We start from the raw sequence: 22,214 nt of genomic DNA on the forward strand, positions 1-22,214 counted from the left end.
TGCCCATTTAATGAAAATGAAATAAAATAAAAATAAGGTAGGAAATAGTGGTTAGAGTTTGGATTCTGGCACCCATTTGCTTACGTTCAAATCCTGGCTCCATTTCTTAGTCACTGTATGACTTTGGAAAAGAGCATAAATTTGTTATGGAAAAAAAGGAAGGGAGAGAGGGAAGGATAGAAGGGGGAGAAAAAATGAGGAATACTTATAGAAGTTTTGTGAAGAAAAAATGACTTAATAGATGTAAAATATTTAGAAAGCACCAGACACATCTCAGTTTGATAACAGTGGTAACTGTAAGTTCTGTGGGAGCACAGAGAAGCAGGCTATGGTAGCATTTTATAGATTTAAAAAATGGGACTCAGTGAGTTAAGTGACTTCTCTGTATTCACACAATTAGCAAGTTAATAGGACCAGGAACAGAAAGGAAATAACCCTGATCCACAGAAGTATAAGGCATTGTACTCAGTAAACCATGGCCCAAGTAATAATAGGGCTAAGCAGCTGAGGATGGAACAGAGCTATTTCTTTACTGTGTTGGCACAATGACCTCTACACAGCTCCTTTACCATGCGACTTTTTATCCTTAAGTATTAGAATAATGACAATTATGATGATAATAATAGTGATAATTATAATCTGTCAAACGGAAAACAATTTTCAAAAATATAACCTTATTTCATTCTTCAAACAACTAATAAATGACTCTCCTTATGAGCCCTCAAATCCTTTTCAGGAGAAATAGTTGGCAACAATCTTATCAGTTCAATACATATTTTTAAATACTCTCTGGGTGCCACCTTATATAAAATTTTGCTATATTGAGTACAAAACTTGCTAAATCAAACAGAAAACAATGCTAAATAGTTTTCCATTTGTCATTATTCAGTGTTTAATAATGAGAAACTACCATGTACCAGGTAGTGTGAATGCAAAATGAATTTAAAAAATTTATGGCATCTCCAGGCAAGGAAAAATTCCAGCTCTCACCAAGTTGGGGCATCTGCTGCAGTCATAATGACAAGATTCTGGAGATTGCTGGCCGCTTCGAGCAGCAGGACAGCCTGTAACTGCTTAACTCTCCTCACCTGTGCCTGTCATGGTCCACACTGAAATGAAAAGTTATTACTTGGCATTTTCTGGGATTAGTTTGAGCATCTGTTTATCCTGAACAGTAAATAGAAAAGAATTGCTACAAGATAATGAAGTTTGATCAGCTTAATAAAGTCTGAAGTGCAATTCAAGTCCACCCAGCAGGCATACTTTTAAATTCACATCCAAATTAATAATAGAAATGTACACTTAAAAGATGCTTTGATCCAAAGGATTCCAAAGGCTTTGCAAATTTAGGTGGTTGATGTTCCAGAATGAAGTTTACACACAGCTGTTTGAAGTGGCAGAATCATGTGGCCATGCCTTCCGTTAAAAGCAGTTAGGCTCCTAAAAATTCCACTGTATCATGGGGAAAATAGGATTTGGAAAAATAAAATCAGGGCTTTATAAGCAATTTTATATTCTTGAAATAAAACAATGGAGGTAGGCATTAGCCAAATGAAGACATCATCAATAAAGTCAAATACATATAAAATTTTATAAACAATTGGCATGCTATGCTCATTTCTATCATATTTTACCTACCATAAACTGTCTTTCTAAATGAAATACATATAAAGTTGCATTATTAGTTGTATTATTCTAATATATATATACTTATATATGTATAATATTTTTCTTTATCTGATGTTCTACCCATGCCTAGTGAAGGTACTTATGTTATCACACAAACAGACACTGGGGAATGAAGTGGGTGACTTGAAGCAATAACACTAGGATACACAAGTGCTTTAAACATGACTTGGACTATTTTTTTCAGAATGTGTACTTTTTTTTCTGAATACTTTCTACGGTCTAAATATTTTACGTAAAGTTTACTGTTTTTAATAATGACTTAAAAGCCTAGGTAGTAAAAAAGGTAGACTGTGAGTATATTCTAAATGCCACATTTTCAAATGCTTTAATCAGTTATTATGCAGGCTCCCTCCAGTTGTACCTTGGGCCCCAAACTAGAGCAGACTTTCCATTCAAAACACAGAGCATGATGCTAGAATTTCATAACCCACTGCCTCCAAGAAATAAGTTGATTGCACTGGACCCATTTTCACTTTTGACAACCTTGATTTGATCCTGTGTCACGAATAGAGGCTTTCAACACAATTTATATATTCAGTATACAGTATGAGCTTTATGATGTTCTTAATTTATTAAAATTACAAATGTACAAATATGCTAATGTCAGAATTCCTTGCTAATAGTAGTTACCTTTCAGATGCTCGAAAGATTTTAGTCTATATTAGAAGGGGACATTACGGATATTATATCCCTTTTAAAAAATTAACAATTCTCAATATACAGTACTTGACAGGCAGGTACAGAGATTATATGTTATAATCACAAAGCATCCTGCAATCATTTCTCAGATTGAAAGAGTGGAATTATTATACTACTCCAAGAGTAAAGGAAAAATGTCATTATCCAATAAATTGATATAATTTTAATCATACCTGAGAAAGAATTCTGTTTTTCTGAAAGAAAGAAAAAATCTAGTATTTATGCCCCTCTGAAATATTTCCTAATATTGACTCTTGTTAGGGGCTGGGAAGTAAATTTTTCCTAAGTGAGAGGAAATTGGTTATAAGAAATTCCTACTTTAAGAATAGTACGATTTATAATTCCCTATTTTCATCAGATACTAAATTTTTCCTAATATCCATATTCTATCCTTTGTTCGTATGTTTTCAAAACATCTAGTGAGGAAGGTAAAAAAGCAATGGAAATCTCAGAGCCCACAGTCCAGTCCTTCAAGAATAATTAGGACAACAATCTAGTACTTATGTTAGCACTTCAGCGTAATAGCCGGGGAAGAAGTCCATAGAAAAACCCTCATAATTTAAGAACTGTAGTTGTTGCATACAATCGCTAATAGAAGTGATAACCATAAACTTCAGGGAGAAGGCTTATTAAACATATTTTTGAAAAAATACTGTTTTATAGTCAAATTTGTAGATTAAGAACACTTTTCCTCTTTAGGATGCACGATTATATATAGTTGTGTGTGACTGGTGAAAGACGTCTAGAGGGATTGCTCAAGGTTACACGAAAAACTCCAAGGAATTCTTGCAGCAACATCCTGAAATAAGAGCTCTCACATAATAGATTCACTGTGGTTTGCTTTGAGAAGCAAAGATTGAGGAACACACAACCCTTAGCTATCCAGGATCGGGAGGAGCGTCGACTTAAGCATCTGAATGCTTTTAGCTTTAGTTTACCCCTCTACTTAAAGAAGAGAGTTATGAGCTTAGCTTAATTTAATCCTTTTCCTTTCCCTTGGTAACCTTCCTCCTGTATCATAAGATATACGATGCTTCCTTCGCCTTTCAAATGAAGCTAAAATGAATCTTCCAGTCACACTGTGTCATGGATGCAAAGTCAAACATTTACATAAGTGATCTGAATCTACAGCATGTACAACTCGGAGGTGAAAGAAGACAAATTCTTTTTCATCACGAGGATTATGCGTGCAGTAGGAAAGAGAACGCTGTTATACAGGGGTGGGCGATGGGGAGACTTGTGTTTTGGCCTTGCACCCAGAAATCAGGCATTTACCTAAAGTTTCCTCTGTAGTCCTGACCTAGTCATCCTCTTTTAACCTCTTTACAATGATTTTTAATTTTAATAAAAATAGTGTCTTCCTATGTTGACAAATAAGTGCCTTAATGTTGTAAAGATGGTGATTTTTCTCAAATTAGGTTATAGAGATAGTATTATAATAGCAGAAACCCTAGTGAAAGTTTTTGGAAATCATAAGTATCAAAAAGGATAGGAAAGCTTGAAATTTTTGAAAAGGAAGAATGCTGGTGGACTTTCTCTATGAGTTATTAAAAACATAATACAGAATAATAACAAGGCAGAGTGGCCTGGGCTCAAGAATCAAAAGGCAGATCAAAGAATAGAAAAGGAAGTCTAGAAGCAAATCATGATCATTGTAATAATCATTTTCTGCATGGCAAAGTTACCGTCACGAACAAAAATAAGCAAAAAATAACTTAAAAACCTAACAAACCAAGTAAAATTGTTTAATGAAACTAAAATTTAAAAATCAAATATATTGCCCAGAAAGAAACTTAATGAACGGTGCTGTGACAGTGGATTAAATAAGCAATATCCTAATAGCATAACCTAGTAAATTCCAGATACATTACATTGAATGTCAAAAATTAAACTACAAAAAAGAATTTATTTAAATAGTAATCTGAGCCCAGATTTTAGAAAAAGAGGAAGTAATCACCAAGGGAGGAAAAAAATCAGTATATTTGAAAGCATAAAAAAATCAAACCGCAGTATATTAAAACCTGCCATAAGCAAGATTAAGGTGTCAGCAATAAACTTGGAAAATAAGATAGCACCTCGACCCTCAGATCAGTGGGGTGGGGGAAGGAATTTCACACATATCCTACCTCAGCCCCTAGCCCCTCCCTAACTAAGACGACAGAAGGATTGGGAGCCACTTTGGAAGACAAGTTGGGCAGTTTATTACGAAACTAAGCATACTGTTACCGTATCATCCAGCAATTGCACTCCTTGGCGTTTATCCAAAGGAGATGAGAACTGATGTTCACACAAAAACCTGCACACATGTTTATGGCAGCTTTATTCGTAATGGCCTAAAACTTGAAAGCAACTAAGAGGTCCTTCAGTAGGTGAATGAAGAAATAAACTGTGATGCATCCAGACAATGGAATATTACTCAGCACTAAAAAGAAATGAGCTGTCAAGCCATGAAAAAACATGGAGGAACCTTAAATGCATATTTCTATGCAAAAGAAGCCAATCTGAAAAGCCTAGATTCTGTCTGATTTTAACTACATGACATTCTGGAAAAGGCAAAACTATGGGGACAGTAAAAGATGAGCGGTTAAGTTAGGGAGGAGGGAGGGTGAATCGAAGGAGCATAGAGAAATTTTAGAGCCGGGAAACGATGCTGGGTGATACCATAATGGTGGATACAGGTCACTACACATTTGTCCAAACCAACAGAATGTACAAAGCCAAGAGCGAGCCCCAGTGTAAACTATGGACTCCGGGCAATTATGGCGAATCAGTGTAGGATCATCTATTGTAACAAATGTACCCTCTGGGGGGAGGGGGATGCTGATAATGGGGTGGTTATGCCTTGGGGGGGGCCAGGCATTTATGAGAAATCTTTGTACCTCCTCCTCAGTTTTGCTGTGAATCTAAAACTGTTTTTTCTAAAAATATATTTCTAAAAAACTGGGAGAAACAGTCTAATTTTAAAAAGAATGTAAAGAGAGTAGATTTATCACTGATAAAATTAAAATATGTAATATAAGCGGCTAAAAATTACATCTAGCCATTGATTACTTTCATTTTTCTTTGACCTAAAGAGCCTGCCATTATAGAAGTATGCTATATTTTATTTTGTTTTCCCATTATTAAAATAGTACATGCCTTTTATAGATAAAATAGAAAACACAAAAGAATAAAGGGAAGTAATAATTCACATATTACTGGATATTTTGTTTTCCTGATCTTACTTTAATAGAGAGGTAACTAAAATTCACAGTTTGTGATATACTCCTATCTTTTAATTATAAAAGCTACGTATTATTAGTCCCTTAATGGTGCATTTTTGTCAGGGTTCAGAAAAGGTTCACTGCTTTATATGGTTTTACATCTTGTGATATGATCTCTAATGTTTGGCCTGTGATACTGCTGCAGGCTAGTGTTTCACTGGAATTTTTCATTTTCACTTTCATGCCATAAACTGCAACCTTAAATTTATTGCAGTATTTACATATATGGCAGCTGTTAAAATGACAGTAGTTGAATACACTTAGGGAATAGTTACTAGGGCAAATGTGCACACACACACACTTTCATTTAAGTTACTCATTTATTGTAAAGTTGAGCTTTTTTCTGCCTCTGAACAAAGGGGATATGTGTTAAAACTTATGTAATAAAGTTACCCAACTCACTCACTTCAGTCATGCATTTCCTTATGCATATCACTATTTACTGAAAAGTTTATGGAGAGCCTACTATGTGCCAGGCAGTGAGCCAAACACAGCATAGTCCAGGAGAAGCACACCTAATGAGAAAAATAGCATTGCCATATGGCAAGGACTGCTGAAAGGGGGTACAATCAAAATACTTTGGGATCACACAGGGGAACGGGAGAAGGTGACCCTTGAGCTGGGTGTTAGAGGATGAATGAGCCTTTACCAGGCAGAGGGAAGAGCACCTGCGCCTGCGTGGAGCTATGAAAAGAGGAAGAGTAATTGAGGCAGGAAATAGGACTTGAAAAGGAGGTTTGGATCAGCTTGTGATGAGCCTTGCGTGCCAAGCTAAGGAATGTGGACCACATATTTCAGGTCATGAAGAGTCAACTGAGATTTCTTTGCATTGGAGACTGTCACGAGCAGTTTGGACTGGGAAGGACGTTCTGCAGCAGCCTGAGGACAGATTCGACTAGGAGGAAACTGGAGACAGCAGCACCAGTGAGAGGCTGTGTCCGTGAAGAGAGAAGGGACATTAAACTTGGGCAATCTCAAAGGATGGAGAGGAGTAAGGCTATCTGATCAGCAAAAATAACAGCATTTAATGATTAATTAAAGAGAGAACTGGGTGAGCAAGAAAGAAGACAGAGTGGTTTTTTATTTAAAGCTTGGGTTTGAAAATCAGAACGATTGGGAAAAAAATTTGAAGAAGGGTTAGAGTCCAACATATTTTTTGTAAGGATAAGTGATATTTGAGCATGTAGATAAAGAGGGCAGTACTGCTGTGGAGGGAAGGAGAAAGTAATGTACTTTTCTAAACTGAGACCTATGTGTTTGAAGTATTTAACGTTTTCATTTTTCCTATGTGGAGATAGGACAAAAGAGCTAACAAATCAGTGTGCTGGAAGAAAGGGTGAGGGGAACCTAAAGATGATCAGAAGGAAGATGCCTGACCCAATGGGACTAAGAACTCCGACTTGCCCTCTAACCTTTCCGACCGCTAGAAAAATTTCCAGATGAGCACACAACTCAACCTGAAGTAGAAGAATGGGTTGAGGCACTTGGGCTCTGCAGTGAAGTGATGCTCGACATTGCCAAAGGAGACAGGTGCTTATAGATTTGACACTTTTCTCTCAGTGTACTCTTTCCAATAGTGTCATCACTTCAAAATGACATGTAGACCATACACGGAACCACTGAACTAAGGATGAGGTCTAGTTCTAGCCCTGGCTTCACCGTCTTCTAGAAATATGACTTCCAACAAATCAATCACCTCCGTGTCATCATGCATAAAATGATATTGTTTATATGCTCCCTTGTCTACCCCATTCAGTTTTGTGAGACAGAAATGATAATGCTAAGAGGTCATTCAAATGCAAGGCATTCAATGGTCATCATCATTATTCCTGCTGTGTTCACTCAGTGAAAGCCTTAGCATCCCCCCAAACCCGAGAGAACTTACTACCTACCATTAGATGTCTAATTTGATTTAGTGGCTCAAGGAAATCTTCACGTTGTACGATGATATCCACCAATCCTAAGCCATGCATTGTGAATCATGATAAAAATCAGGAACCTGAGACTTTAAGCATAATTCTTTTTCATCACCTTGCAGTTCTTTCTATCCGCCCAGTCCTGACTCCTCCCTTGATCCCAGCTGCCAGGGCCAAATTGCAAAGGAGGAGATTTCAGGGAAACAGTTTCCAAATCATGTAGTCTGCTCTTCTGTGAGAAAGGGAAGGAGAAAAAAAGAGCGGCCTCACATTCATAGTTAACTGCGTCCCCAACAATGTTTTTCGCACGGCCTCAGAGGCCCTGTTTGATCTAACCCATCACTTTCTCAGCCCCATCCCCATGGCCTTCACGTCACGCTCACTCCTGCCTCAGCACTGCTCACACCTTCCTTAACTACAACACATGGAACAATAAAACATGACCAATCTCTAATTTCCTTGCCCTGCTTTACGATGCTCGATCCCCAGAAAGTGTACAATATACTCATTTGTTTCTTAATCTGTTCCCCCCTCACATCAGTGTAAGCTCCACAACAATGCCGTTGTAACCCCTGAGCCTGGTACGTGGAGGGCATTTAATAAGCAATTGTTGAATAAGCGGATGAATGCATCTATAAAATGAATATACCCACTTCAAACGTCTTGTGTTTTTAGGAGGATTTTAAAAATTAAAAATATAAAGTAGTATGCGAACTATAGCCCAGGGTTTAAAGAGAGAAAGAATTCAAAACTGAGGCAATAAATGGGCTTTGAAGTGAGACAGCAGGAGAGGCAGGGCCGAGTGAGATGAGGGGCTACCCCAGCCAGTAAAAGGGCAAGTTCTATTTGGGTGAGCAACTTATCTTTCGTTACCTAGGAATCTTCCAGTTTTAGAACCCCAAATCCCTCATCCCATGCAACCATCAATCTCTGGCAAACTGGGGCAATTGGCCAGCTTGGCCTTTAGAGTCATATGTCCCATGGATTTGAATTCCCCATTCATATTTATAAGTCATAGGACTTTGGGTGAGACATACTCTCTCTGATTTTAGTTTCTCATTTGTAATTGAAGGTGAAAATACCAAAATCAAAGCTTTGTAGGGGTTTCTGAACAGGGACCATATAAAAACACTTAACACATTGCCTGCTATATAATGAGCGCTGGATAAGTGGCAAATAGTATTATTAAGGTACCTGGCTTATAATTGGCATTCAATAAATGCCAGCTTAAAGATGAAGGAAGATGCTAATCTTTGAGTATTTTTTGTGTGACTTGGATGTTTACTTTTCATAATAAAATTATGTTATCTCAAAAGGTGTAATAAAGAACCTTTAAATTTTAATATTAATTTTGGCATTCTGTTTGTAGAGCTTTACCACAATGTCTTCATCTAGAAAAAGTGTGTTTATCGTCATTGTCTTCATTATTATCGAAAAACTATGTAGTGCAGTGGGGGGAAAAAATTCTAAATTTTATACATTTAAAAACATTTGTTAAATATTTTTACCTGTAAGGACATTCAAAGTCTTTCAAATAAGGCTGGAAATGCCGTATTTTAGGAAAGCGTAATTTTCTCATCAACAAAAACGAATGTTCCAACTAGTTTTGTGAAATAAAAGCCTTTCAAAGAGTCACTTGGAGTTGATTTTTAAAAAAGTTCTCTTGTCTGTTTCTGTTAATGCCCACATGAGTTTTACTAGTTGCAACTGAAATCACAAAAACCAGGGCTTGATGCTTAGCTGGCAAGAAGCCAGAATAATGAAATTAATAACATATGCTGAAGAACCCATTTGTAACAATTTTTCCATTAAAAAAAATGAGGCAGCTCAAAGCTACTGACAGGGCTTTCTTCCCTCCACCCACCCTTATATTTTCTTTTGCCTTCAATATGTCTGAACGTTGAAGCCGAAGGTTCTTAGTTACTTTCACAGTTCATGTGACTTCAACATTTAAGCAACCCAGTAACTATTAGATAGTGTATTTTTGTTGTTGTTTTTCTAAGGGTTTTTTTTAGGTCAGAGGTGAATTTTTCGAGTCTCTGCCAACCAGAGACACCTTCGAATTTAGTGCTGAGCCCAATGCTAGTGGGGACACTTATTGAGACAGTGTTGGTTGTGTTGGCTTGCCTCACTTGTCAGCAGCCACCGTGGAGCTCCTCTGCAGTGAACTCCCAGATCTCAGAGCCCGTAACCAAAGGTATATACATCTCGCTTAGAGAAGATCCTCCGAAGCCCTGTCTTAGAACTTCTTCACCCTCACTTTATGCACATGTCTAGCAAGCATGGTAATCTGATTTGCAAACATAACAAATTAGGGAAAGCAAATTTGGAGAAAAGAAGTAAGTGAACTAAGAGCAGCAAAAAGAAACAACTGATAGCTAAGCAGGAGTTAGAGACATGCTGAAAGCATGCATAGGAGAAATAGAGTGCTCTCTGTCATTACTAGAAGGACTTTTCCCAACTCAGCAGCTTGGGAGGGCATCACAGGATCTCAGGGAACTATAGGCTCTAAATTATTGGTGTTGGTGTTCATGTAGATAAACCTGAGCCATAAGAAAATGTCAAGTTCAGTATTTGCCATTAAAGAACGTGGGCAAGACTGTCATGAATTTTTTCACAATTGTTAAAAAAGATATATGTATATCTTTATTATAAATGTATTTGTGTGGTTGTATATGCATAGAATATGTTCAGAAGGATGAACATCAATAATGAATCTCTCTGGACAGTGTGCTAGAGGGTAAAAAGAAAACAGGACCTCTACTTCATATAACTCTAGTTTGCCAAGATTTTCAAAATGAGCATGATTACTTTCATAAGAAAAATATTTAAATATGATCTAAGAAGTCTAAAGCTTTGTTGCATTTTTACCCATGACTTTACAGGTCAGCCTGTAAGTTAACAAGATCTTGAGGGACAGGGTCAATATTCATCCTTTCCCCCCACACATATTGAACCTTTGTATTGTGCTATATCCCTGTACGAGACCTCTGTTCGTTATGCTGGGAAGAAAATATATATCATATCTAATTCTGTCTCTCAAGGAACTAGCTACTGAGTAAGAAGCAAAGGGTATAAAAAAAGGGTGATGTATGAAGGGGGGTGAAGGGAGAAAGCCTTAGAGTGCATGGCCTTGAAGACCAGTCAGGACAGGATGCAGTCAACAGGATGCTGGGAGGCCAGCAGAAGCAGGGAAGCACCAGGGAATGATGACATGGGGCAAAAAGGGTTTGCCAAACAGATGACAGGGAGGGATCTGAAAACAAGCTGCAGTGATATTAAAATCTTACAGCAGTCAGAGTCATCCTCACAGTGGCCCCTTGTTTGGGGCCTAGTTCTTTCTACTTAAGGTGCTTAATAAACACAGATGCCACAAAAAAACTTCCACTGTTTACCTATGGATTTACCCCTATAGAACCCACTACTCTTCTTTGTTGCCCAACTCCCTCTGCTACTATCAGACATCAGGGCCCTTGAAGGCAACACCGAGCCAGAGCAAGGCAGAGATACAGTTAACAAATGCTCTTTTAATAAATAATTTTTTAGGTAGGACTTGTAATGGGTCTACTTTGTAGCTCTGCCAAGTAGCTTACATGTAGCACACTGACTATCAGGGTCCTCATCATGGGCTATTCTTTCTTCCTGTTTTTATTCAGGAACAAACAATGACAAAATTCAAACAAAGATCCTTTCCAATCAGAGAAGAAGGGCCTTATATGAAGTGTCTATTCCTCTATCTGAAAAATAAGGGCGAAAATAAAGTGGCCTCAAAAGCGTGCCATTTTCTTAAAAGTTGCCTGGGACCTTGATGTAGTGAGAATGATGAGTCTGTGATAATTAGCCAACAGGAGAGCAAATCAAGGCTTTTTGCAAATCAGAATAAATCTGGAAACTGAAAATCTGGAATCCAGTTGTTTTTTAATGAATTCTCTTCAAAAGGAAAGTAGCCAAAGTAAAATCAATGTAGGAGGAAAGAGTACTGGAGAATCAAAGATGACTTTGTTAAAAAAGGCTAGAAAGGGCTAGAATGCTTTCAATATTTTATACTTTGTACTAACAAGTACAGGATTACATACTGGGCACTCTTCACACTTCCCTCCAGACGTGAACTCATGGAACACATGCAACAACCCTATGCCATAGCGACACTGTGACGGTCATCTCCAGACGAAATGGACGGATGAAGAAACTGAAGCCTTGAATGTTTAAATATCTTTTTCAAGATAACCAGCTAGTAAGTGGCACAGTAGGTTAGAACCCAGCATCTATGCTTTTCATCTCTATTTTATATTAACTGAACTTTGCCCTTGGCCATAACATCGGCACAGTCTGGAAGGCTAGTGGGTTTTCCTCATTCGAAGACACATCACCTAATGATCACGACTGTATACCAGTGCCAATCTCCAGTGATCACTCAATTATTAAATTAGCCACATTTAAATGTACTTAGTCTCATCTCTCTTTTCCATTGTTCAAAAAGCCAGCGTTCTTGACCGCCTGTTTTCTCCATAGAAACATATTTGACTCTATGGGAAAAACAGAAGTTTAGAATATAGCTCCTGCTTTCAAAGACCATGCACTTATAGGAGAAGGCTAACTGCTGTGACAATCCCAGCATTTCAGCGGCTTCTCACAATTCGCTGTTACTCTTCCCATACCAGGGAGCCTTGCATGGGAGAGGATGGAGGAATAGAGGAACTCTGCTGCAGAGCTGAGCAGGAACACACATTTTCTCCATCAAAAGTTCTGCCTTCCTCCAGGAGCTGGCTTCATTCGGCTGGTGGGTGGGAAAAGGAAGGAGAACCGCCTCTGAGACATTCCTAAGGCCCTAGCTGGGGGTGGGGGGTGGGGGCTGGTTGGTTCTCCCGTTCCCTTGACCATCTCTCAGGCACAAGGCCACACCTGACAGGCAGATGGGGCCCAAGAAGAGACTAGAAATGTCTGCTGCAGTCCAGAGTCAGGAAGAAACTACCCTGGCTTTTACTGTTGGTACCAACTGTTGGATCAGTAAGGATTTAGAGAGGAAAATAGAAAATGCTCTAGGATGTTCAAGCAAGAAGGGATTTACTATAGGGGATCAGAGATTTACAAAACCAGAAGGAAGGGCAGATTGTGCCACGGTCAAGAAGACTGCTGCTAACATTCAGGAAACCAAGAACGGCCGGATTCTCAGGGAGTCAGTGCCGATGACCTCACTGCCCTGAGCTCTCAAGTAGGTGGTTTCCAGGAAACGCTGGCCAAAATCATTACATCGTCTCTGGCCTCTGCTGAAGCCCACATGCCCTCCTGCAACTATAGGAGCAGTGAAGGCCCTTCCTCTCTCCTGCCAAGCAAATCTCACACAGTAGCCTGATTCTCAGGCCTTAAACTGGGACCTGGTGGCAAGGACATCTGGGAAATGGGGTTTTTGGGTCTTCAACTCCTGCATAGAGGAAAGAACAAAGGCAGATGTGAAGATAGTTTCAAGAGGTGAATAGACAACCCGGCTTGGGGGAGGGGCATTTTTCTTTTCTTCCTACAAATTTTATTTTATTGGAAATTATAAGGAAGGGAAAACTCTCTGTGTTAGAATCCTATGTATTATAGCTTTATTCATTCTTTCATTCATAGCTGTTAAACGCTCTTTTATGTTTTGGAGCCATTTTTTAAGGTATAATATTAGAAAAGTTAACATATCACATTTGTGTTTGATAAATTGTGCTAGTTCGGGGATTTAGAATGATTTGTTTCCTCAGAGGTTCTGATGAGAACAAATAAATATAAAAGTCATTACATTCAGTACAAATGCCATTTATCTAGCATTAAATTGATCCAGTCAAAGAAACCAATCAATGTTAACTTGGAATCCTTACCATTACCAGCAACAGTGGCCTCAGTCTTGCTTCTAATTTTAGCTTTATCCTTCCAGGGAAATGTCAGTCATATCACAGACTCAGTGTTATTTGTGATTTCAGTGGGGGTTACAATAGACTTTGCTCAGTACAATGAGATACTTTTTCCCCCCACTTTTCCTGAATTCTCTGATTATTATTTTAAACCATAGCTTCAATTCAATTTTTATAGTTCTTGGTGACTTAGTTGCTTTATTACTTACCGTGCTGAAGTAATACCACAGCTCAGGTATTTATTATATAGAAAGGATTACAGTGATGCAAGTACAGTGGCAGATCACTATGTGTAAAATTAACAATCAAGAGTCTAGGGCAATTGATAGGTGTAAGCCTCAGCCTATGCCTGCAGAGAGAAATTTTGTGCAAAACCAGTGGTGCAAATGTCACTTTCTCTTTGGTGATCAGGGCCAAATGGTTCTCTAAGGTATAATTAAGTCTGATAGCTCTGGGCGGCAGTGTGAGCAAACTCTGAGCATGTCCCTTCCACTGTGTCTTCTCTGGGGCTGAAGGCAGAATGTAAGCATTTTGCTTTTATTATGCATGGTGGTTACATATTGGCTAATACTTACTTAAAAAGAGTAATAATAATAACTAAAAGATATATATATTACTCATCAGACACTGCTTAGGAACTGTTATTGTCTATCCACATTTTATGGATGCACTCATTTGTGATGCAGATAAATTAGTAATTTGCCCAAAGTCACAGGCAGTAGTCTGGTTTCAAAGTCCAAGTTCTTACCCAATGTGGTGATATATGGCCTGCAACTGTAGTTATTTTGACTGCTTCAGTGCACAGAAAACATCTGCCTGTGTATCCAGAAATAGCATATTCACTGAAGAAGTTGTTATAGCAAGAGATAAAATCAGCCGCAATCCTGAATTAAGGGATCGAGGCTAGTCCTTCCTTTGAGTGATTTTTGTCTTTGTTGGAAACGATTGGCTCCGTATTACAATTACAGTGCAAACAGGGTTAGGGAGTATGGGAGATGGCCTTTAGTGAGACTTTTTCCAGGAACACATCATGAATTAGAACATTTAAATTTACCTTAGAGGATCAGGGTAGTTCTAGGCTATCAACATATAATTTCATTGCAAATGAATCTATGTCTTTATATCTATGGATAATTTTAATGTAAGTTCATCTCTATCTATCTCATGTGTCAACTGGAAAGCACTACTCACAGTAGCAAAAGATTGGAATCAACATGAACGTCTACTGATAGTGTACTGGTTAAATAAATGAAAGTATATCCTTATAATTAAATGTGCAATTTAAAAATTAGGAACTCCTCTATATATTCATGGGAAGATATTTAAAATATACTGTTAAGGTATAAAACAAGATTTAGAGAAATGGGCGCATTACCATTTTATATAAAAGGATATGAAAAAAGAGAAGCTATGACTGTATTGACTTACACAGAAATAAAATTTTTCTGGAAATATAAACAAGAAAATAACAATAGGGGTTACCTGTGAGTTGACAGGAACTGAAAAGATAGGGGATAGGATGGAGAAAGACTCTTCACTATATGTCATGATATCTTTTTTTTTTTTTAATGTCTGAATCATGGAAATATGTTCTCTGTATTAAAATCTATTAAAACTTAAAAGAAGCATTTATTAAATACTTGGGTATAGACTATTCCAGCTAGGTATGATGGGTGGGGAGCGTAGCAAAGACAAGGTTCTCAAGATCTTTATTTGGACAAACAAAACATACACCGCTTAACAATTAAAATGCAACGTATCAGGAAACAAAATTAGGACAAGATAAACTGCTGCCGTGAGTGCTAAGGGCACGCAGAGTCACGGCATGCAGAGAATGTGCTGAGCGCGATCAGAGATGGCTTTCCGAGGGAATTGAATTGCAGGTTTTGGTTTGAGAGAACAGAGATATGTTGCCATAAACAGGGTGGCCTTGCGCAGGCAGCCTTATGGCAACTTCCGCAAGTGTGGGGATCAAACTAAAGTTTTTAAAGTCACTGAGTAAGATTGAGGGGCCGGTGTCTTGAGAGGGTGGAACATTGGTAGCTTAAGTCTCTCAACAGAAGAACAACAGAAAGGGGTTATATTCATCTCATTTATGCAGTTGAGTTTGGTCTTGGTTTATATTTATTTTTTACCCTCTTAACTAATTGGAACCTATTATTGTTTCTAATAACGTTTAGATCCTCTTAGCTCTTCCAGGTACATATTTATACCACTTATAAAAGGTAATCATTTTAATTCCTTCTTTTCTAATTTTTATGTTTCTATAGTTTTTTTTATATCTCTAGAGTTTTTATTTTAATTGTATTGGCTGGCATTCCATTACCTGCCCTTTCTATTTAGACCCAAGTGCTTTTTATTTTCAAATGTTTTCTTGAACTACATCTTTAAATATTTTATGTAGTTTATTTTTGCTCTTTCATAGACTTCCAATTATGCATATGATGTGTTTCCATTTTCCATTTTCTATTAGCAATATTTTCCATCTAACTCTCTTAACTATTTATCTCAATTGTATTTTGTTTATTTTTGTCATTTCTCTCATCTGTGTCCGTTACTGTTTTTTCCCCCCAAATACTTACTCACTTTTGAGCTCCTTCTAATTCCTTTCTCATTTTTTGATGCTTTTGTTTTTGATGCTTTTATTTTTCCTGCTTCCTTATTGAGCTCCGCTAGCTTCCCTGCTATAAGAGTCTCTCGAGTTCTTCCCTAACTTTTGTTTTGTGGTCTTTACACTCAGACCATTGCACATTTACTTTGAAAATACTTGTATAGTACAATATTTGTTTAAAATGTAGTCAAAGAATTTATATGCGTGTATGCACAACCCAAGGACACAGACAATGGTGGGGAGAGGGACTGGGGAGGGGGATAGGATGGGGTGGAATGGATCATTGGGGAGAAAAAGGGACATCTGTAATATTTTAAACAAACAAACAAAAAAATGTAATCTGTTTCATGGCAACATTTTTTTAACCTGGTAATTTTAAACCTGGGTTTGTTAATAAATTTTGCTGCATCTTTTATCCTCTGTTCTTACAGCTTCTCTGCATGGAGACATGCTAATGTTTTCTTATGGTTTATCATTGCGTGGACTGCGTGTCTGTGGACTTGTTAGAATAAAAGTTCCCTGTAAGTGAGGGTAGGACAAGGTAGTGCTCTGGAGTAGCTGATTGTTGTTTTTGTTTTTGTTTTCTTGGTAATAGACCCTGCCTTCTCCTCAGCTACCACAAACCTAGGCAGCTTCAGGGAAACAGAGCTTTCTGTATGATTCTCTTTCTCTTTTTTTTTTTTTTTTTTTTTTGGTAAATCCTCTTTTGCTGATTTAATTGTTCTATTTGGTTAGGGGTGAGGGATGGTGTCTTCTCCCTTCAGCTAGCTCACCCCTGTTTCTGCACCCCCTTTGAAGATAAGGTAAACATTTTGACTCTCCAGTGTAACTCTCCCCTTGGCAAGGGGCATTTTGATTAGCCTTTGAAAACTGCCACCGTCATGGGCTCACTCTCCACTGTCCACTTCCTTCCGTGCAGCTTCTGCGTGACCTCTACAACTTTTGGCAACCTTTAGAAGTTTTTTGACTCCATGCGTTCAAAATGGAATTTGTGCTTTTGTTTTTAATTTTGCTTGTATTCCTTTTGATAGTACCCAAGAATAAAAGAGGAGAGCTCTGAGTATAAATTGGTATGTCCATGCCAGAAGTCAGTAAATGCTCCTTGAGCAACTCTGATCGGCAAACTCTAGTAAAGTTACATCACCTCTACAGAGTTACTGTGTATTTACTGGATTGCGGCAAACATCTGGTTTTATTTTTTTAACTTTTTTCTGATCTGCTTCCTGTCCCTCATACTGTGATTATGATGGGGCCATCAATTTCATTACCATACTTCCTGAGTACAAGGGTAGGCACATGATTTTATCCCTTAAGGCGAAGTACTTAGCCCAGTTTAGGCACTTGACCCAAGCTGCATCCATCAGGGCTCTTTGGGGAGATTATTATAGAGTGAGGGGATACGATCTTTCTTCTTTCTAGATTTCAAGCTGTACAAATCCCGTAAGCCTGGCGCTCCTTGTGGTTATCTTTTCCTTCACGTAGGGAAAGCCTGGCCTGAGAGTAAAGAAACGGAGGGGGAGTGAGCAATTCCAGATGACGTCACCTGAGTGCCTGTATCCAACAAGGCTTGAAACCAGTCTGGGATTGTCACGTGACCCAATAAATTCTCTCTTTTGCTTGAATTAATTTAAATTAAGGATTTGTCTCTTGTAACCCATAAAGCCATGACTGCTTCTAGGATCTTAAAGTTTTCCAGATTTATTATTGACTTAGAGATTATTTTTACTAAAACTGAAAACAAACATTTTTCTATTCTTTTGACCCATGAATGTGATAGCTAAGAGATTTTAATATGTTTAGTTAAATTATATTTTGATAAGTGTACAACTTTATTTTAAAATTTATCTTATTGCATCATTAAAAGTCACTCTCAGACTTCTATATATTAACTATCACTGTTTAAAGGACACTTTACTATGTTAAGACTTCAAACATTTATGAGATTTTCTTACTAACATCAGATAATCTGCCATTATTTGAGAACCAGATATTCTTTTTTTTTTAAATTTTATTATTGTTTAAAATATTGAGAATGAGATATTCTGATATTCAGATAATCAGATATTCTAAATTCCTTTGATGTGTTTCCTCAGATGTAGCTCTGATTTTCAAAATGTGCACCCATTTGCTATTCATTAAAATATAACTAGGTGACATCATTACTTTCAGAAAGAAGGACAGTGTACAGCCTTGAATTCCTGAGAGGTAAACTTGCCTTGGTAGATGTGTAATGCCAGACCAGTGGTTATTTTCCTGTGATGCTAGAGCCAGATGGAAATATTTGCTGCTCTCTGTGCCATAAAGGCCTGAGCAATTATGGGTGCTGGAGGTCACTCCACCTCCAGTGACTACAGGCTGGTAAGTATGGTTTTCCAGAGTCTGAGAATGCAAAGAAACTTGTGTAGAAGCAGTGTTCCTTAGTGAAAAGCAGTATTTATGATTTATACATCTGACTTTTGGTCATTAAGCAAAGATTTTTCTATGGCCAACGCAAGCAAAGCTGTACTTCAAAATAAGATAGGCCTTAGATATATCGTACTTCTGTTGTCATCATAAGGTATCCCACAAGTAAAGAACTGTCCTTGTAAAAAGTGACTCCCTGATAAGCACACTGCCTTTTGCATAATTTCTACATAATTTAATAAAAAATTATGTGTCAAATAAAATAGAATTTGGTCAATATCTTTAATATAAAAATTGTTTAGTACTGACTATATGCCTCAACCCTCTTACTACATTAGACAAAAATCCTTAGGTAAAAATATCATTTAAAAACATTTAATAATATAGTACGCATATATGATAAATGTAATTTTCTTAATCTTTAGAAATTTAGATGCTAGAAAAAATAATCATGGAAACAGATAAGTTATACTACTCATGAAGAAATCCTATTTTTCACAAATTTAAGTAAATGTTAATAATTACAAATTTACATTACACTTTACCTAAAACAAAAGACTGAGACCTAGTGATGATGCCAAATTCCAGGAACTTTAGCTCTCCCAAGAGTTTATCAAATGAGAATGATTTTCCTGATCCCTACAGCCTAATGGGTCAGGGCTGCAGGGCCTGACCTGTCTCAGAAGGAACTCATTTTGGGGGAAAGGTAGCCCCCGAGGCAACATTAAAGGGAGCCCAAGGCTCCCAGCCACAGTTTGTCTGAATCCACTCTTTCTTTCTGGTCCTCATGACAAATGGGTACATGTCCCTCCCCTTCCGCCAGACACACTAGATTCTCCTACTGTGATTAGTTTTCTTCTTCCAAGCTGTCCACAGTATTGATTTTAACCTGATTTGAACTGATAAACACACTGAGGCAGGTAAGCACAATCCATACCCGGGAGCCTTAGTGTGACTCAAGGTTTGTCTTGTGTAACACTTTTGAATAATGATATGCATGACTGCAGATCTGGAAGGAAGAATGCTGGAAAGGAAACAACTAAAAAGTCTCTGTCTTTCTCCGTCTCTCTCTTTTACATTAAAGCAGATACAGGCTGGCTTGGAGGAAGCAGAAGGGCATAGAGAAGATGCAAAAGATTATAATATTATATTTTGCATCCTTAAATGAGTGTGAATTTCAAATATAAATAATTCAAAGTCCATCAAATCAAACTGAGTAGATTTTCAGGAACCAAGCCAAGCAATACGTTAGCAGACAGACAGGTCAAATTCATGTCCACTCAATGCTTTGGTTCAAACCTAGTACAAAAATAGCTTCCATGGTAAATAAGCACAAAAATTGAAAAACATTTTAAAGCAACATGCTAAGTGTTCCTTATTAAATTTAACGCATATCTAACCAGATTAATATAACTTAGGGAAAGAGTTTTAATATAGAAATTAAGTGTGTATTAAACTTATCCTGGTTTGTTTAATGTAAACTTCCAATTTTAAAAAAAGCCTTATTTTTTATTTTTATTACTTTTTGCACTGTTCTGTGGTTTATTTGTGTTTTAATCATCAGTATGTCATTGGTCATTTCAACACTGAAAGGATTAAGTGCAAGCAAGATAAAAATAATATTATTGCCTTAAATGCATTTTAAGGTAGAGTTTTTCTTTTGCTTTGGTTAAAAAAAATATCTTTTGATGTCATTAATGGTACTCCAGGCACTTCTGGCAAGCCTAAATGTTGGGAATGATAAACGGAGTATTCTGAAGAGATAATATTAATATTATGTTGGGCAGGAAACCTAGAAATGTCTGAATCATCTGCCAGACCAATAACCCCTCTGTGGGAGGTCCCTGGGAAAGATAATGTAGAGGACAATGACTAACACAAGCAAGGATCAGTGCTTTCTATTATTAGCTGGCCTAATAGTCTAATGCAAAACATCAGTGAGTTAGGAAGGGTAATACACAGGAGTCCTTTCCTTCTTCTTACAAATAGGCCCAAGTTGCTTGAAATCAAAGCAGGCCATATGTGAGCTTGTCTGTATCAACCATAAAGACCAAACTCAAGACTTAGATCTTAGCATGGCTACATAAGAAGAGATAAACCCAAGGCCTATCCATCAACATCAGAGGAAAGGGGAGAATGGGTAACCAAGAGAGAAATTCTTGGGCAAGGGCAGCAACCCCAGGCTGAACCGCCTGGTAGAGGAAGACACATTCCCAAGAGAAAGAAATGAAGGTGTCCAGAGCTGCTCAGAGCAGTCCTGATTCCTTATCATTGTGGCTGAGTCAATGAAATAGATGGCTGCTCAGAGATTTCAAGAAAATAAAGCAGGCTTAGGTGATAGAAAGTGACAGAGTGGCAGTGGCCATTTTAGATATTGATGACATTTAAGAACATGTAAGTAGGTATCTACCTCATAACTCCAGCAAAGATGTGGGGAAGAGTGTTCTAGAAAGTGGGACTACTGAACCCTTAGTTGAAAACAAACTGGAGTGTTTCAGGAAGAGCTAGAAGTCTTGTGTGGCTGGAGTGGACTGAGGGAAGAGGAGAGGCTAGAAGATGAGGACTGGAAGGCATTGGCCAGATGATGAAGGGTCTTGTAGGCCATGCAAAAGAGTTTGGATTTTATTCTTACTATAATGGGAAGCTATTGGCAAACTTATAAGTAGAATGTGATAGGAACTTATTTGTTTTTAAAAGATAGCTCTGACTGCCCTGAGAATAGATTCCAGGAGAGCAAGAATACAATTTGGGCAGCCAATAAGAAGGGAAGTTCCTGCATTTGTTTAAGATGATGGAAGGTGTGGACTAACAATCCAGCATTCAACTAGAGATGGGGCTGTCTCCCTTGAGAGACAAATTTAGCAAAACATCAAAGCTGTCCCTCAAACGTAATTGTGGGGCTGTTTCCCTAGTTGTTGGCTACTATCTAGTCACAGGGGATCAATGAAAGGGGCAATTCAGTCCCCAAAAGCCTTTATAGATGCCTGTTTAATGTTATCTCCAGAAGCTTCAGGGGCCAATAGAGGATATGAATATTCCCCTGAGAGTAACATTGTGCAGTATCTCCAATTATTACCTTCCATTCTATTTTCCATCTAGATTTATGCTCTGTTCTCACTCTACTGGAGTTCACCAGAAAGAGTTAAACAATGAGCACCAGGTTACAACATAGGCCGAAAAACTCAATGCCAATATCAAGTGTCTGACTTTCTTGCTACCCTATAAAATTTATCATTATCAAACTCTCACAAAGTCCTGACAGTGAATCAAGCCCCCCTTTTCTCAAATAAATTTTATTCCCCTCAAATGATTTCTCCCTCCCTTGACTCCACTGAGAAATGAAGGTCTATAGTATTAAACTCTGCATGCCAAGGCCATCTTCCTGCCTACTCTTATTCTCTCTGGAACCTGTATGGCAACTTCAGCCAATTACAAAGCCTGATCATTCCAACTTTAAGTCTGTCATATTTTTCACTTTTAAAAAATTCCCATAAGAACCTTGCTAATGTCATATCCATTCAATACTAAATACTAAATCATTCAAGTGTCAGTGCCGTTATGCAGTAGGAACCTTTTCTAGAGTAAGAGATTGAGACCTCCAGATATCCAACAAAAGCTTCTCATCAAACTCAGAATAAAATAACTCCAAACCACGGCCCAGGAGCCCCTGTGGCCTTGTCCTTCACTAACTTTCCAAACTCTTCTATCACAGCCTCTCATTGGTGTGTCCAGGAACACATAGGATGGC

Source organism: Miniopterus natalensis, chromosome 5 (assembly GCF_054644295.1).
Source record: "Miniopterus natalensis isolate mMinNat1 chromosome 5, mMinNat1.hap1, whole genome shotgun sequence".
Taxonomy (NCBI): domain Eukaryota; kingdom Metazoa; phylum Chordata; class Mammalia; order Chiroptera; family Miniopteridae; genus Miniopterus; species Miniopterus natalensis.